Below are 17,056 nucleotides of genomic sequence, written 5' to 3' on the forward strand. Positions count from 1 at the left end.
CAAAAGCTGAGCTGCAAGATTTCAGCTGGAGAGTGAGAACTAGTAACCAGATTTTTCCTCCAGCACCATCCTGCTTTTCCACAAGAGACTAGAAGCAGGCACCAGCGAAGATTCAGTGTTCGGTGAGATGAGGTCCATGGCATGGTTCGGAAAGTCTAGGGTATTGAACTTCTGCTAGAAATGGCTGTATTAAATATTATCGCCTTGGAATCCTGGTGTTTCGGATATGATAGATTGGTTCACATAATGCCCATTCCACCCACTTCCTTGACTTTTTCTTACCCGACTCTACGGCAGCAGTTGTAAAACCTAAACATTCAGTTCCTCAGCATTTCTTGAAACTGAAGTGCCAGGTGACATGGTTCTTCTACCCCATGAGGCATAGGCAGATGTGATTTAGCATCACAATTTTCCCTCTCTTATTTTCGCCTGGTTTTTAGTTTCAAGAACTGGAAGCACTGATGCCACTTGGTACCATAAGGCAACAAGTAAGAGAACAAATGAGAGCAAGATAAAGATGATAGACCAAAAAGGCAGAAGCCAAACATCAGCCTGGAACTGCCTGTCCCAAGATTTGTGTCCGTGAGACAAGAAACTTCTACTCCCTTAAGCCAGTACTTGGCATCCTTTTCCATATCTTAGCACACAAGGAAATGATAATATTCATAATCCACACGGAGGTAGATAGACGAAGCTGCTTAGAACCGGAGACAATCTCATAGCTTAAACGCCAACTCTAAAGACTAAATGATCACTATCTCAGTTTACTTTTAACCATTTATAGCTCTCAGAGGATTGTGACTTAAGCCACTTTTAGTTGGGGTTTCTTTTCTCTGAATCTGAACACACTTCGATGCACTAGATTTTGAAGAGAGTCTTGGGAGGTAAGAAAGTAACTTTTAACTGGAGAAAGAGGGAATGGATAGGTAACTGAAATTCATGATAAAGGTAAAAAGCAAGTTAGACTCTGTAGGGTAAAAATGAAAATGTGGCATGTAAAAAGGAAATTCTGTTGAAAAGGAGGGATTTCTGAGTTAAAGAATCAGAGGGTTGCTCATTGTAATGAGAAGTATAGGCTCTGCAGGTGTCTGGCTAATAGAATGGAGATGGAGATCTTCAGAATCAAGCAAGGAAAGAAATAAGGATTAAGGGAGTTGGGGCTGTTAAATTACCTTAGAGTAAGGAAGATACAAGTATAGAGGAAGAAAGTACTGTTGTAGGCTGAAGGTATCCATGGAGAAGGAAGAGGTCTCTGCTAGGTAATGCTGTGAATTGGGGGAAGGAATTAGACTGAAGATTTACATTTCACGTGGTAAGATTGGAAGGGAAGGTGCTCACTCTGTTGTGTGGAAGTAGCATTGAGAATCTAGAAGAACATTAATTCTGAGGAATGGACCATATATTTCTCCTTCTCTCAACCTTGCCATCCCTCCACTGCCCATATCTCCCCTTTGAACTTTTCCTGTTCCTCCTATTCTGGGTTATTTAGGTCAGACTGTAGCACTAAAAATAAGATATATAGATGAGTTTATTTTTCCAAACCTCCTTCCCTGATGACAAAGATTCTCTCCTTGACTAGACTCTACTTAGTTTCCGTGGAACTCTATTTCAACTAGGCCTGACTTTGGAATTTCCGTGTTCCTTTCAGCATTTTCCAACTTTATCAAGAATCTTGTTAAAGTCACTTTAACTAGAATTCCCCATCCTTCATATCTGATCACCCTCAATATCTAGTTTGGTTCCTTATCTGTCACCATCCCCCAGGTAGTGTCTGGCCTGTTTACAGCAAGAATCCTGTTAGGTCAGTTTAACCAGAATCCCCCCTACCCCCACTCCTGATGTTTCCTATTAGTAGTAATCTCCCCCACCCAACTCTTCCTTGGCTAAAAGTTCCCCTTGCCTATGCTTTGTTAGGAGTTGAGTCTAATCTCTGTCTCCCACTGCAAGATCCTGCTGCGGTTGTCCCTATATCCTCTACAGTGATCTCCCTTGAATAACATCTACCTTATCACCTTCAACAAAGCTCATGAATAACATTTTCTTTAACAATTTGAATAATTTTTTCCCTAATGTTAATCAGGAGTTACAACAATGAAACAATAATGATTATTAGTGTAGATAATATACATCTTAAGGATGATAAATTGTTGAACATGTACTAGATGTCTGACATCATTCAAAGTGCTATACAAATATTAACTCATCACTACTCCAGTATTCTTGCCTGGAGAATCCCATGGACAGTGGAGCCTGATGGGCTATAGTCCATCGAGTTGCAAAGAGTCAGACACAACTGAGTGACTGAACAATGACAACAATCCTCATAAAAACCCAACCAACTTTGTGTTAAGGCAGCATTGAGCATTATGATTTGGTGTGTGAAAGACAAAATGTGCTAGACAATTGAGGAAGTTATTCATCTGTAAGATAGCAGTAAAGAGACAATTTAATGAGGGATGTCTTGAAGAACAGGCAGGGGCCTGGGATTCTATGGAGGCAGGTAAGCAAGAGTGTCATCTGCCATGAGGGGGTTATGAAGAATGACAGAGACAGAGTTGTGCTTTGCAGGTATGCATTTCCCAGAACATGAGAACATACAAGGATTTCCAAACCACTGCTGCTCAAAACACAGGGTTCAAATAAAAGTTCAACACTGTCAGGTGAATGAAGAATGAGAGAAGTATTGAAAGTACCATTCAATTTAATGATAATTGTCAAACTCTATACCTCTAATTTTAAATCCATTAATATTGATTAAATGCAAAGACTATTACTCTACATGTTTTCTAAAATTATCTAGTGTTAAATTTAAGGATAATGGAAAACCTAGGGTCATCCTTAGTGCTACATTTTAAGAAAAGCCAACCAAGGTGCGATAGACAACCAGAAGGGGGTTATTTATGATACATAACGATGACAAAGCTTTTAACAAACTTCCCAATGATTTATTTTTGGAAATAGTATCAATAGTGAAGGGCCACCTGAGCACACAATAATAAGAAAAATAAGGTTGCTCTCTGGAAAGCTACTCTTATGACTTAAAAAGAAAAAAAAAAAAAAAAAGGAACAGGTCTGTCCAGGTCATAGGTATCTCCAGAACATCAGTGCTTTGCACAGAGTAGACACTCAAATATTTCTTAAATTAGTGACTTTGTATGAGTAAAACCTGGAGACGATACAGTTCATGGGGTCGCAAAGAGTCGGACACGACTGAGCGACTGATCTGATCTGATCTGATACAGGACTAACGAGTTTGGGAATGTCCCAAACTCTAGTCAAAACAAACTAGGTGCAAAATCTGGAATGTGACCAAACTTTAATAAGTAAAACTCTAAGCAGTGGTATTTTACCTTATTTAGAAAGATGATATAAATATAGGGGTTCAAAACATGCCAAAATATACCAGTTTGGGACATTAACTGTTTTGAGTTACAAATACTAGAAAAACAACAGACATAAGAAAGCTACACTGACCTTCCCTTTTCTTTGTGAAAACAGGAGAGAAAACTCCCAAGAGATGCCCTTCCTGTACATGGAGGAGGAGAAATTCTTATCACCAGGAACAGGGAGTCAAGGCTGCAAAGAAATTGCACAAACAAACCTTGTTAAAACAACCCTTCTCTACCTTTGTGTAGTCCCCCCATGTATTTTAGGTACTTTTCCACAAATACTAAAGTGTGTTCAATCTATTAATAGTATCTTATATACTTAGTATCTATGTGCTTATCACATAGGCCTAAATACCTTGTGGGTCTTCATTTTCCTGTGAAGACATTCATGCACACATGAAAATAAAATTTATGTTTTTCTCATGTTACTCTGTCTATATCAATTTAATTCTCAGGTTCAGTCACAGACACTAAGAGGGTAGAGGAGAAGTTTTGCCTCCCTTATACAACCAAAAGGTAAATTCTGTTTGGGGTAGAGAATATGAAGCCCTTCAATACAAAGTTGTTAGCATCCATCCAAAAACTGCCCAGGCAGAGAATGTTCAGATTAATGAAAATGGTGGAGGATGTGAGAACTCCAAGCTGCTTTAACTTGATTTCCTTAACCATTTGAACTGCATAACTGTTGTCCTTATTTTAACAACCCACCCCCCACCCCACACCCCCACCCCCAACACACGCACTTAATGAACAACATTGTAATTCAATTTGGCTTCCTGTGGCTGTCAGAGAAACAAATCTTAGATTTAGCACTAACCATGGAACAACTGAACTGTAATGATACATTTAGCTATTTCTTTACAGAAACATCATTAACTGACTTTTCTACCTTGGAAACTGAGAGGCTGAGAAACGCAAGCAGTATTATGATTAGAATTAAATTTTAGATAGCTTTTCAGGCTGCAGTGTGGATACTGGATTTAAGAACTGCAAGACTGGGATCAGGGATACTAGTGAGAAAGTTTTTGAGATTGTCTAGGTAGGAGATAATGAGGACCTGATTAAGGAGGCTGTAGAAATGCAGACTTCCCTGTTGGCTTATATGGTTAAGAATCCACCTGCAATGAGGGAGATCTGGGTTTGATCCCTAGGTTGGGAAGATACCCTGGAGGAGGTCATGGCAACCCATTCCAGTATTCTTGCCTGGAGAATCCCCATGGACAGAGAAGCCTGGCAGGCTACAGTCCATGGGTTTGCAGAGTTGGACAGGACTGAGCGACTAAGCACAGCACAAGCACACAGAAATGTGAAACCAAAACAGGAAGCAATTCTCTGCACCCTTACTGGTATTAATTATTATTTTCTAAATCTGCTTATTTTATAGGTGACTGATGCTATCTCATTGATGTTTGGATTTCAATGTCTTCTATTAATAATGAAGATAAAATTTATCACTTGATTCTTTTGTTTAATTACTGTTTAATTTTTAAAGCTTAATTTTTCTTTTATAAAATGCTTTAGACCATAAATGTAAAAGAGATTCAAATTATCTAGAATTAACCAACAATGTTAATAGCGACATTTTAAACACACAAAATTAGTAACACCAATTGAAATGCAAAGCAATCCTATTTTGCTTTAATGTAATACATTAACTTTGGTCTGACCTTCAGCTTTGATTTACACAAAGTTGTCTGGGAGACAAAATTTACTGTCTCAGCATAGATCAAAGGATTTGTGTTGTAAAACGTGTCCAAAAAATTAATTCTAAGAAACTGAGTAAGTTTATCCAGAATTCAATCCGTCCCAAGGCTCAGGAAAACATTTTTTAAATGACGTTAGAAGAGCAATTCATAAGCATACTCTCTTATAATAATTTTCTTCTTGATGTTTATTTATTGCAAAATAAGCAAAGATGATAGAAAATAAAGGACTTTTTTTTAATTAGAAGAAAGTGAAATCCACAATCCTATCACCAAAACACATTTTATTTTAATTTTTTTAATACTTTAGTTTTTGTATCTGTGTAGCGATACAAGTTTGACACCTCTATAGTGTTTGGAAATTCACTCAAAAGAATATCTTCCCTTTTAAATTGCAAAGCTACTGGATTTTCTACAGCAATAATAGCTAGACAAAACTTTCCAGGTGGCGCTCATGGTAAAGAACCCTGCCTGCCCATGCAGGAGACGCAAGATGCAAGTTATGCAGGAGTTGCAAGATGCAAGTCATGCAGGAGACACAAGATGCAAGACACAAGAGATGCAAGTTAAATCCCTGGGTCGGGAAGATCCCCTGGAGGAGGACATGGCAACCCACTCAGTACTCTTGCCTGGAGAATTCCATGGACAGAGGAGCATAGTGGGCTACAGTCCATAGGATCACACAGAGTTGGACATGGCGGAAGCCATTTAGCATGCATGCACAAGCATCTAGTAGTATTAGATACTATTGCAGTGACTGCTGAGCAGTTTCTTTCCATGCACCAAAAATTCTTAGAACCCAAACTCAAATTTTAAAGATGTACAAATAGCATTTTAAAATAACTTTACAGATCATTTTGACTTTAGTCATTTCCTTTTCCTCTGTTCTCAAACAAACACTTGCTAGTATGAAAGTAATATAGGACTTCCCTGGTGGTGCGGTGGATGAGAATCTGCCTCCCAATGCAGGAGACATGGGTTTGATACCTGATCTGGGAGTTGTCCACATGCCCCGTGCAACTAAGCTGCTGTGCCACAACGACTGAAGCCCATGCGCCCTAGAGCATGTGCTCCATGACAAGAACAGCTACCACAATGAGAAGCTTGTGCATCACAACTAGGGAGCAGCCCCCACTCTCCACAACTAGAGAAAGCCTGCACGGAGCAACAAAGACCCAGTGCAACCAAAAATAAAAACAACAATAAAGAAAGTAATATGAAAACACTGCAGTATTGTGAAAAGGATTATGGAATCAGAACTAACTTTCAGCCCTCTAAGTCACATATTTATCACCAATCTTTTTGAATTTTAGTTTTCTCTTCTGTAAATAAAAACTGTACATGACTCTTCTAAGAATTCAGTCAGTCAGTCAGTTCATTCGCTCAGTCGTGTCTGACTCTTTGTGACCCCATGAATCTCAGCACGCCAGGCTTCCCTGTCCATCACCAACTCCCGGAGTTCACTCAGACTCACGTCCATCGAGTCAGTGATGCCATCCAGCCATCTCATCCTCTGTCATCCCCTTCTCCTCCTGCCCCCAATCCCTCCCAGCATCAGAGTCTTTTCCAATGAGTCAGCTCTTCAGATGAGGTGACCAAAGTACTGGAGTTTCAGCTTTAGCATCAGTCCTTCCAATGAACACCCAGGACTGGTCTCTTTTAGGATGGACAGGCTGGATCTCCTTGCAGTCCAAGGGACTCTCAAGAGTCTTCTCCAACACCACAGTTCAAAGGCATCGATTCTTTGGTGCTCAGCTTTCTTCACAGTCCAACTCTCACATCCATACATGACTACTGGAAAAACCATAGCCTTGACTAGACGGACCTTTGCTGGCAAAGTAATGTCTCTGCTTTTTAATATGCTATCTAGGTTTCAGTTCAGTTCAGTTCAGTTCAGTTGCTCAGTCGTGTCCGACTCATTGTGACTCCATGAATTGCAGCACGCCAGGCCTCCCTGTCCATCACCAACTCCCGGAGTTCACTCAGACTCACGTCCATTGAGTCAGTGACGCCATCCAGCCATCTCATCCTCTGTCGTCTCCTTTTCCTCCTGCCCCCAATCTAGGTTTAGATAATGCCAAATCATAGACTGTGCAATTAGTGAACAAACTTGTGGTTACCAAAGGGGAAATGTAATAAAGGGGAGGTATAATCTGGGAGTTTGGGATTTACATATATACACTACTATATTCAATATATATAACCAACAAAGACCTACTCTATAGCACAGAGAACTCTGCTTAAAATTCTGTAATAATCTAAATGAGAAAAGAATTTTAAAAAGTATAGATACATGTATATTTATAACTGAATCACTTGGCTGTACACCTGAAACTAACACACAACACTGCTAATCAACTATACTCAACTATATAAAATAAAAATTAAAAAAATGATGCTCCGTTATACTGAATTATGAATTGACCTAATGGGTATGGTCAAAATATCAATGCAGAAAAATCCACGTTTACTTGAGCTTTTTTGAGCACATGTAAGGGTTTTTTGATTGGTGGCTACAATCAAGACCTGAAATATCTTTGCGTTTTTTTCCTTTTTTTCATCCAGCACCAGCCCCCAACTCTTAAGACTGCTTGATTAACTGCAAAAACTGAAAAACAAAGCAAAACAATGTGAGCAATAACAATGTGAAATGAAATTCATATTTTTATGGCAAGACAAGAAAAATTTAAACATAAAAAATTGTCTCTTCCCTTTGGCTTCCTCTCCTCCACTGCATAGTATATCTAAGTTATGCACCAACCAAACCTCCCCATCAACAGAAATACCTGCTCAAAGGAAAAGAGCAACATTTTCCTAGTATCAACAGGACAACTCCTTAAAAGATAATATTGTACCTTGATTTTATAAGGGGCCACAATATCGCTTACATCTGGATTGTGTAAACTGTCATTAATACATCATTTAATTGTACAGTCCTTCTCTCTCAAAAAACTCACATAACTGTGCCTTGACTTCTAATGGGTGGGATAGTTCTCACAGCTTTCTGAGATGCTCTTCCAGAGTTATAATCTTCAAATTTGGCTTGAATAAAAATTTCCATTTCTTTTTAGATTGATTGATTAATTTTTTAAAAATAGTTTCTTGTTTTACATATTTTGGGGGCTGTGTTGTGTCTGAGTTGTGCTGCATGGGTTTACTTGCTCTGTGTCTTGTGGCATCTTAGTTCCATGACCGGGGATTGAACCCACGTCCCTTGCATTGCAAGGGAGATTCTAACTACGGACCACCAGGGAAGTCCCTGACTGATGGATTTTTCATTGACAACAAGCAACAGAGAATTAATGAAGTTACAAAAATTCTTTAAAGCTAAGAATAACTACACTTGAAAATTCTAGCCAGAGCACTTAGATAAGAAAAAGGAACAAAAAGCGTCCAAATTGGAAAGGAAGAAGTAAAACTATTTCTGTTCTCAGATGATATAATCTTAATACAGAAACTCTAAAGATTCCACACACACACACAACAATCTGTTAAAACTAATAAATAAATTCAGCAAATTAGCAGCATAAAGTGTTAACACACAAAAAAGTTGTATTTCTATATATTGACAGTGAACAATCTGAAAAGAAAACTATGAAAACAATTCTATTTACAATAGCATCAAAAAGAATAAAATACCTAGAAATTAACCAAGAAGGTAAAAGAGTTATACAATGAAAACTACAAAACATAGAAAGGAATTAAAGAAGTCATGAATAAATGGAAACAGATTCCATGTTCATGGATTGAAAGACTTCTACTACTAAGATGTCTATACTACCAAAAGCAATCTATAGATCCAATACATCCTTATCAAAATTCCAACAATGTTTTTTTGTAGAAGTAGAAAGATCTATGCTAAAGTTCATATAGAATCTCAAGGGATCCTAAATAGCCAATGCAATTTTGAAAAAGGAGATGAGAGTAAAAGCTGGTGAACCTACATTCTTAATTTCAAAACTTACTATAAAGCAATTGTAATCAAAACAGTATGGTATAGTACTGGCATGAAAACAGACCTGTTGACTAGTGAAACAGAATAGAGAGCCGAGAAATAAATTCTATCATATATGGTCAACTGACTTTTGACCAAGGTGCCAAGACCATTCAATGAGGAAAGATAGTCTTTCCAACAAATTGTACTGGTAAAACTGGATATCCACATACAGAAGAATGAAGCTGAATCCTTACCTAATATCATACACAAAAGCTAACCAAAAAATGGATCAAAGATCAAAATGTAAGACCTAAGAAAACATAGGGCAAAAGTTTTACATCATTGGATTTGGCAATGATTTCCTGGATGTGACACCAAAGGCACAGAAAACAAAACAAAAATAGACAAACTGAATTTCATGAAAATAAAAAAAATGTGTGCATGAAAAGATATCAACAGAGCAAAAAAAGGTAACCCACAGAATAAAAAAAATTTGGAAATCATATATCTGATAAAAGAGTAATATCCATAACATATAGAGGACTCTTAAAACTCAATTATAAAAAAAATGCAATGCAATTAAAATATGAGCAAAGAGTTTGAATAGACATTTCTCCAAGAAAGATACACAAATGACCAATAAAAATATGAAAAGATGCTCAGCATCACCAATCATTCAGTTCAGTTCAGTCGCTCAGTCGTGTCCAACTCTTTTCCACCCATGAATCGCAGCATGCCAGGCCTCCCTGTCCATCACCAACTCCCGGAGTTCACTCAGACTCATGTCCATCGAGTCAGTGATGCCATCCAGCCATCTCATCCTCTGTCGTCCCCTTCTCCTCCTGCCCCCAATTCCTCCCAGCCTCAGAGTCTTTTCCAATGAGTCAACTCTTCACATGAGGTGACCAAAGTACTGGAGTTTCAGCTTTAGCAGCATTCCTTGCAAAGGACACCCAGGACTGATCTCCTTTAGAATGGACTGGTTGGATCTCCTTGCAGTCCAAGGGACTCTCAAGAGTCTTCTCCAACCTGCCCTGTAGCTATTTACAAATTTTCATTTGTAGAAATGTCTCCCTCTCTTCTACCAGGAAGAGGAGGACTCTTAACAACTCTTATCAGTAAAGAAAGCACCAACTCAGATCTGCAATACAATCCTTACTAAACAACCCTGTTTACCATGAGTTTCCTGGTCCCTTTTATATCTCTTGCCTTCCCTGCCCAAAAGCCCCCAAATTTGTTTTCCTTTGAAGGTCTTTAAACTCGAGTTCTACCTATCCATTTCTGTTACTTATTACTGAGTGCTCTCATGTGTATATGTGCAATGCACATGTTAATACCTTCCTTGTTTTTCTAACACTAAAAGGAAGATAATTTCTTTCACCTACATTATCTTCCATTTCTCTCTGTGGAGAAATCATAGATGTGTCCCTTCTCTACTTTGGTCCTAGGTTTTTGATTATCACAGGTAGTATAACCTTGCTACTTGTTTCCACTGTCTCAAGATCTCACCCTTAAATAGTAACAATGACATCAGTTATTCCTACCTGGAAGCCTGTTGTGAAAATCAGAAGGAAGAGATTTGATACTATTCCACATGAAGGGCCAAACTGACAGAAATTCCTATGAGGTCATGGGAAAGAGCATATTCTGCCTCAAGCTGGTGAATTTGTTGAAGTTTAGTTGTAATCTTGCTCTAAGGAAGTGATGTTGAGAGCTGCTTTTTCATTACAATCTTACTGTGAATCCTCTGACAAGAAAGAAGTTTGGTAACCTGGTTTGGGAAAACTAAAAACAGACAGAGATGAAAAACTTGTAGAACAGCAGCAAATTCTTCCATAAACCTGACAGTATTTTTTTCCCTGCCTCAAGGATCAATTAGAAGTTGTCTCCTTTTCCTCTTAATCCCTATGGTACTCTATCTACAAGTTGAATTATAATTTCTATGCATACATTTTCTCTGTGGTTTTCCAATCAGGAATAGCCCTGCCAGCAGGACAAACATACTCATCCCTGTATTTGGGTGGTTTTCCTGGGTTGTCGTGGTTACTTTACTTTCCTAGCCAATCAATACTCCCTTCCCTTTTTTATTAATACATTCTTTCATTAGCTATGTTAATTTATTCATAAAGCATTTCAAATCCTGTGGACTTGGCAGGAATTGTCTTTCAGGTGATTTTGCCTATAAGTCGATTACGTATAAATATACTGTTCAACTCTGAGGGCAATCTTATTTACCCAATATCCAAATTCTTGTGTGACCACTCACTATAGTGCTCTGTACTGACAACTGCAGAAAGTAAATTAATGTTTTACTTACAGCTGCATTTGAGGTTGATGCTATATCCTGGACACCAATAGCTATTCTGACTGTGTGAAATAATGATTAAGGAACTCTTTTAAGCATTGTTTTCCCTTATAACTATTTCACTTGCACGTAGGTATCCTGCTGTTGTATTATTTCCATTTGCCCACATTTGCATATTTCCATTGTGATAAACATCTGCATTCATCCTTATTTCTTTCCCTCTTGTCTCAGAAGATGAAGTGTCCCTCCCACTGCTCAACCAACAGCAATCTGGCTTCTGCTTATCCCCCATCTCTCTCTCTCACCCCATGAAAGAAATTATCTTTACTGAAATAAAATAATGCATTAAAATATATAAATTCAGGGAATCCTTTCCAATATTTATCTTAATGAAACTCTCCTCTACTTCTGATTACTGGACAAGCACTTCTCAAAATTATCGTCCATGCACTTGGAATCCCTGACATTTCTTAGGCTTCCCTGGTGGCTCAGTTGGTAAAGAATCTGCCTGCAATATGTGAGACCTGGGTTCGATCCCTGGGTTGGGAAGATCCTCTAGAGAAGGAAATGGCAACCCACTCCAGTATTCTTGCCTGGAGAATCCCATGGACAGAAGAGCCTGGTGGGTATAGTCCATGGGGTCACTAAGACAGACATTACTTACTCTGACTCTAATCAATATGCCTAACCAATTTTATTATTTTCTTTAACGAGCTTCTCCTGTTTTGCCCACAGATATTTAATCTTGGCTGTTTCTGAGGGGTCTTTCATGAAAAACGCTGGGCTGGAAGAAGCACAAGCTGGAATCAAGATTGCCAGGAGAAATATCAATAACCTCAGATATGCAGATGACACCACCCTTATGGCAGAAAGTGAAGAGGAACTAAAAAACTTTCTTGATGAAAGTGAAAGAAGAGAGTGAAAAAGTTGGCTTAAAGCTCAACATTCAGAAAATGAAGACCATGGCATCTGGTCCCATAACTTCATGAGAAATAGATGGGGAAACAGTGGAAACAGTGTCAGACTTTAGTTTTTTGGGCTCCAAAATCACTGCAGATGGTGATTGCAGCCATGAAATTAAAAGACGCTTGCTCCTTGGAAGGAAAGTTATGACCAACCTAGAGAGCATATTCAAAAGCAGAGACATTACTTTGCCAACAAAGGTCCGGCTAGTCAAGGCTATGGTTTTTCCAGTGGTCATGTATGGATGTGAAAGTTGGACTGTGAAGAAAGCTGAGTGCTGAAGAATTGATGCTTTTCAACTGTGGTGTTGGAGAAGACTCTTGAAAGTCCCTTGGACTGCAAGGAGATCCAACCAGTCCATTCTGAAGGAGATCAGCCCTGGGATTTCTTTGGAAGGAATGATGTTAAAGCTGAAACTCCAATACTTTGGCCACCTCATACAAAGAGTTGACTCATTGGAAAAGACTCTGATGCTGGGAGGGATTGGGGGCAGGAGGAGAAGGGGACGACAGAGGATGAGATGGCTGGATGGCATCACTGACTCGATGGACGTGAGTCTGAGTGAACTCCGGGAGTTGGTGATGGACAGGGAGGCCTGGCATGCTGCGATTCATGGGGTTGCAAAGAGTCGGACATGACTGAGTGACTGAACTGAACTGAACTGAGGGGTCTTTCTGTTTTCAGGCACTGTTCTCTCTTTGCCCTCTCATGTTGGGTGACAATTCACATGGTTTTAATTCCCTCTTATAGGGTCCAGTACTTTGGCCACCTGATGCAAAGAGCTGACTCATTGGAAAAGACCCTGATGCTGGGAAAGATTGAGGACAGGAGGAGAAGGGGGTGACGGAGGATGAGATGGTTGGATGGCATCACTGACTCAATGGACATGAGTCTGAGCAAAGTTGGGAGATAGTGAAGGACAGGGAAGCCTGGTATACTACAGTCCATGAGGGTGAAAAGAGTTGAACATGACTTAGTAACTGAACAACATACATTATGATCAAGTAAGCTTACTCCGTGATGTAAGGGTGATTTAGTTTTAAGAATTCCATCACCACAATTCTTTGCACCCACATATCAGTGTCAGCTCTAGCCATTAGATCCAGACACGGCAACATTCAAAGAAAGAAGACACATCATTTTGTCCAGGGGCTCTTTGTTGAAGAAAATTTCCTCAGAAACATCAGCGGACTGTATTTTACAACTCTTTGTCAACTGCATTAGCTTTCCACTGCTGTCATAACAAACCATTACAAACTTAGTAGCTTACTACAATACTCATGTATTATCTCACAGTTCTATAGGACAGAAATCTGTACTGGCTCTACTGGGTTCTCTGTTTAGGGCTTTAGAGGCTAAGGTCAAGGTGTAAGCTGCACTGGGCTTCTAGCTGGAGGGTTTGAGGAAGAATCCACTTCCAAGTTCATTCAGATTGTTTACAAAATCCAATTCTCTGTGGCTATAAGACTGAGGTCTCTGTTTCCTTGTTGGTTGTCACCTGGGGATTGATCTCAGCTCCTGGGGCTGCCCACATTCCTCAACAAGTGGTTCCCTTGGATCCTTGTGCTTTGAATCTCACTGATTTTCCTTTCTGCCATCAGCTAAAGAAACCTCTCTGCTGTTTTTATGGCTGGTGTGATTGGATTAGACCACACAGATAATTTCCCTATCATAAAACCAGCTGTGCCAAATCACAGACTATAATCAGGAGAGGAACATTTCCTTATATTTATAGGTTTTAGGGATTAGTGTGGGACATTTCTGGGGGGCTATTTTAGAATTATGCCTACAACAGCCACAGTTGAGTCACATGCCCTTTCCTGAACTAATCATTGTCCAGGGAATTAATTACCATAATTTGCTCAGATAGTTTTCTGGGATGGAGTGGATGTGTTGGGGAATAAACCACAATGTACATTATGTACTCACATAATAATGCTTCCTTTGTGAGGTGCTAAATAGGTTCATATATTCTGTCTACAATATATATATTCTTTTACAAAGAATACCATTATATTGTTAATATTATATTTTCTTCCTTGTTAATCATAATGATATGGTACATGTTGGTTAGCATACCAGGTAAAAAGAGACTTTCTGAAGTGAAGCCTAGCATTTGAGAGCAACAGAACCAAGTCTGGTTTTTCTATGCTATTACGGTGAACTATTTTTAAAAGAGACAGCCAACTAACTTGTTAAGCTCACGGATGGCAGCACCATTATGGTTACAACTTTGGAGCTTCTTCCATGTCTTTTTTATGTAAAACATGTAGGATTTGGCAGATGTAGAACTGATGTTGATTCAGCTGTTACAGGTAAGTCACTCTGGGTATCTGGGAACAACTTTCAAGAAGTCACTGTCCACTCAGCATCAACTTTAAAGGACCTCCAGTATTGCTTTAAACGTTCCTTTCTAGCAATTGTCTAATTTCTCCTTCCCTGACTCAGTCCATCGACAGCCTCCTCTGCCTAGTTTGTTGGAATGTAAGGGCAATCTGGCTGTGCAGCGTGTCACTCAGTGAATATCTAGTGCGCCGTGCGGCAGTCTAGCTAACCAGGTAGATGTTATTTCCCCTACTGCCCTCTTCATATGCGGCCCTCCAGAAGCTGTTTCCTGGCCAAGACTATGTCTTTGCCCTAAGAGGAGAACTTTTCATTAGACAAGTGCATCTAACCATCTAAGTAGGGTTATTTCCTTATTTCCTTGTTGTTGTTTAGTCACTAAGTTGTGTCTCTTTCGTGACCCCATGGACTGTAGCCCACCAGGCCCCTCTGTCCATGGGATTTTCCGGGCAAGAATACTGGACTGGGTTGCCATTTCTGTCTCCATGGGATATTTCTGATCCAGGGATCGAACCCACGTCTCCTAAAATGGCAGATGGATTCTTCACCACTCAGCCACCAGGGAAGCCCTCATTTCACTATAGAGAGACTGCTATTTTCACTGGGTTACTTACTCAACCAATGATGGAATGATGATGACTGTGTTTATATACAAGGACATAAAACATGGCCTATTGGAAACATTATATTTTCAAGAACTTTTCTCTTGACTATTATAAAGATTCCTTGTTAAATTATTTAGGTGTAACTATTTATAAAGCTAAATTATTTTATTTTTGTATTAATAAGAAGACAAATGACATTATTAGCATGAATTGGTGAAACTGTGCCATCTAGTGTCCTTTATAGAAAAAATTTATTTTTCAGTCCCTCGAATCTTACATGTTACAGATTAAAAATGAGTCTAGAAACTGATTTTCCAACCCTAAATATTACAGATAGGAAATATTAGGACATACACCATAGAAGAGTGTTCCATGTACAGGGAAAAATTCTAGCTAATCCTTAGGAACTGTTGTGGTCACTCCAAGCATTTCCTGAGATTTGTTTACTACATCTCGTATAACATCCTCCATGCTGTGTCTATTAGTGGGGAGGATGAAGACCACAAGTTAATAAGATAATTGGTGGTTGGTGATGAAAGGGAGGAAAGATCTTGAAGAGTGGGGTTTGAAGATTCTTCTCTCCTTCCTTGCCTTTCCCTGAGATCTTTTTTTTTTTTAATTAAAAAAAATTTTTTTTTTGGCCATGCTGATGACATGCAGGTCTTCCTTTTCCGACTGGGGAACAAACCCGAACCCCCTGCAGTGTAAGCACGAAGTCTTAACCACTGAACTGCCAGGAAAGCCCTTCTCCTTCTATATTGCCCTATCCTCTGAACTGGGAAAGATAGAGTTGTGTGTGTGCGTGCATGTATATGTATATATTTTGATGAGAGGAGGAAAAGAAGCATGGTCAGTTGTATTAGAATAAATGGGGAAATGCAAAGGAGAAGACAGTTTAAAAATTAAATTTTAGGGTACTGGAAGCTGAAATTGACAGAAAGCTTTGGAGTTATAGTTATCGAGGTTTTGGTTTATGTGACTTTAGAATTATCTAATTACTTTTGGTGACTTAATTTTCATATTAAAAAAAGGTGGTAGTAGATGGAAAGAAAATTCAGAAGAAGGAAATGGCAACCCACTCCAGTATTCTTGCCTGGAGAATCCCAGGGACGGGGGAGCCTGGTGGGCTGCCGTCTATGGGGTCACAAAAAAAAAAAAAAAGAAAAAAAGAAAATTCAGATACTTTATATCAATAAAATGGTTGTGCAGAAATAATGATGTAATGAATATCAATTCATTTCAACCACAAATGTGTTAGGATAAATTTAAAGTACCTACCTATATATGTGAGACACATGTACACACTTGTGTTAGTTATTATGCCTGTTCAATTAAGCTAAAGATTTTTTATCTAGTGACCTTCTCAACTATTAATCATGTACCATCTTGTGACTTCAGTTATTTTCTTGACATTTTTTTCTATCTTGAATTGCTATTATGTTTTTCAGGCTTGTGTCAACAGTTGTGTCTTTATCTACAGATATTTACACATCTACCAAAATGTTTACATCCCTCTCAATGCTTTGTTCATAGCACCGCTGCTACTGCGAAGTCACTTCAGTCGTGTCCGACTCTGTGCGACCCCATAGACGGCAGCCCACCTGGCTCCCCTGTCCCTGGGATTCTCCAGGCAAGAACACTGGAGTGGGTTGCCATTTCCTTCTCCAATGCATGAAAGTGAAAAGTGAAAGTGAAGTCGCTCAGTCGTGTCCGACCCTCAGTGACCCCATGGACTGCAGCCCACCAGGCTCCTCCGTCCATGTGATTTTCCAGGCAAAAGTACTGGAGTGGGGTGCCATTGCCTTCTCCGT

The 17,056-nt window shown here is 39.2% G+C and overlaps 1 long non-coding RNA gene across 2 annotated transcripts in view; it reads right to left on the minus strand.

Moving 5' to 3' along the window:
* The window catches only part of LOC123334505, a 48,707-nt gene that overhangs the window by 17,119 nt on the left and 14,532 nt on the right, over positions 1–17,056 (minus strand). For both annotated transcript variants that reach the window (XR_006552502.1, XR_006552501.1), the window contains exon 2: positions 3,475–3,576. This is a non-coding gene — a long non-coding RNA (uncharacterized LOC123334505). The remainder of the gene's footprint in view (positions 1–3,474; positions 3,577–17,056) is intronic.

Source organism: Bubalus bubalis, chromosome 7, assembly GCF_019923935.1.
Source record: "Bubalus bubalis isolate 160015118507 breed Murrah chromosome 7, NDDB_SH_1, whole genome shotgun sequence".
Lineage (NCBI taxonomy): Eukaryota > Metazoa > Chordata > Mammalia > Artiodactyla > Bovidae > Bubalus > Bubalus bubalis.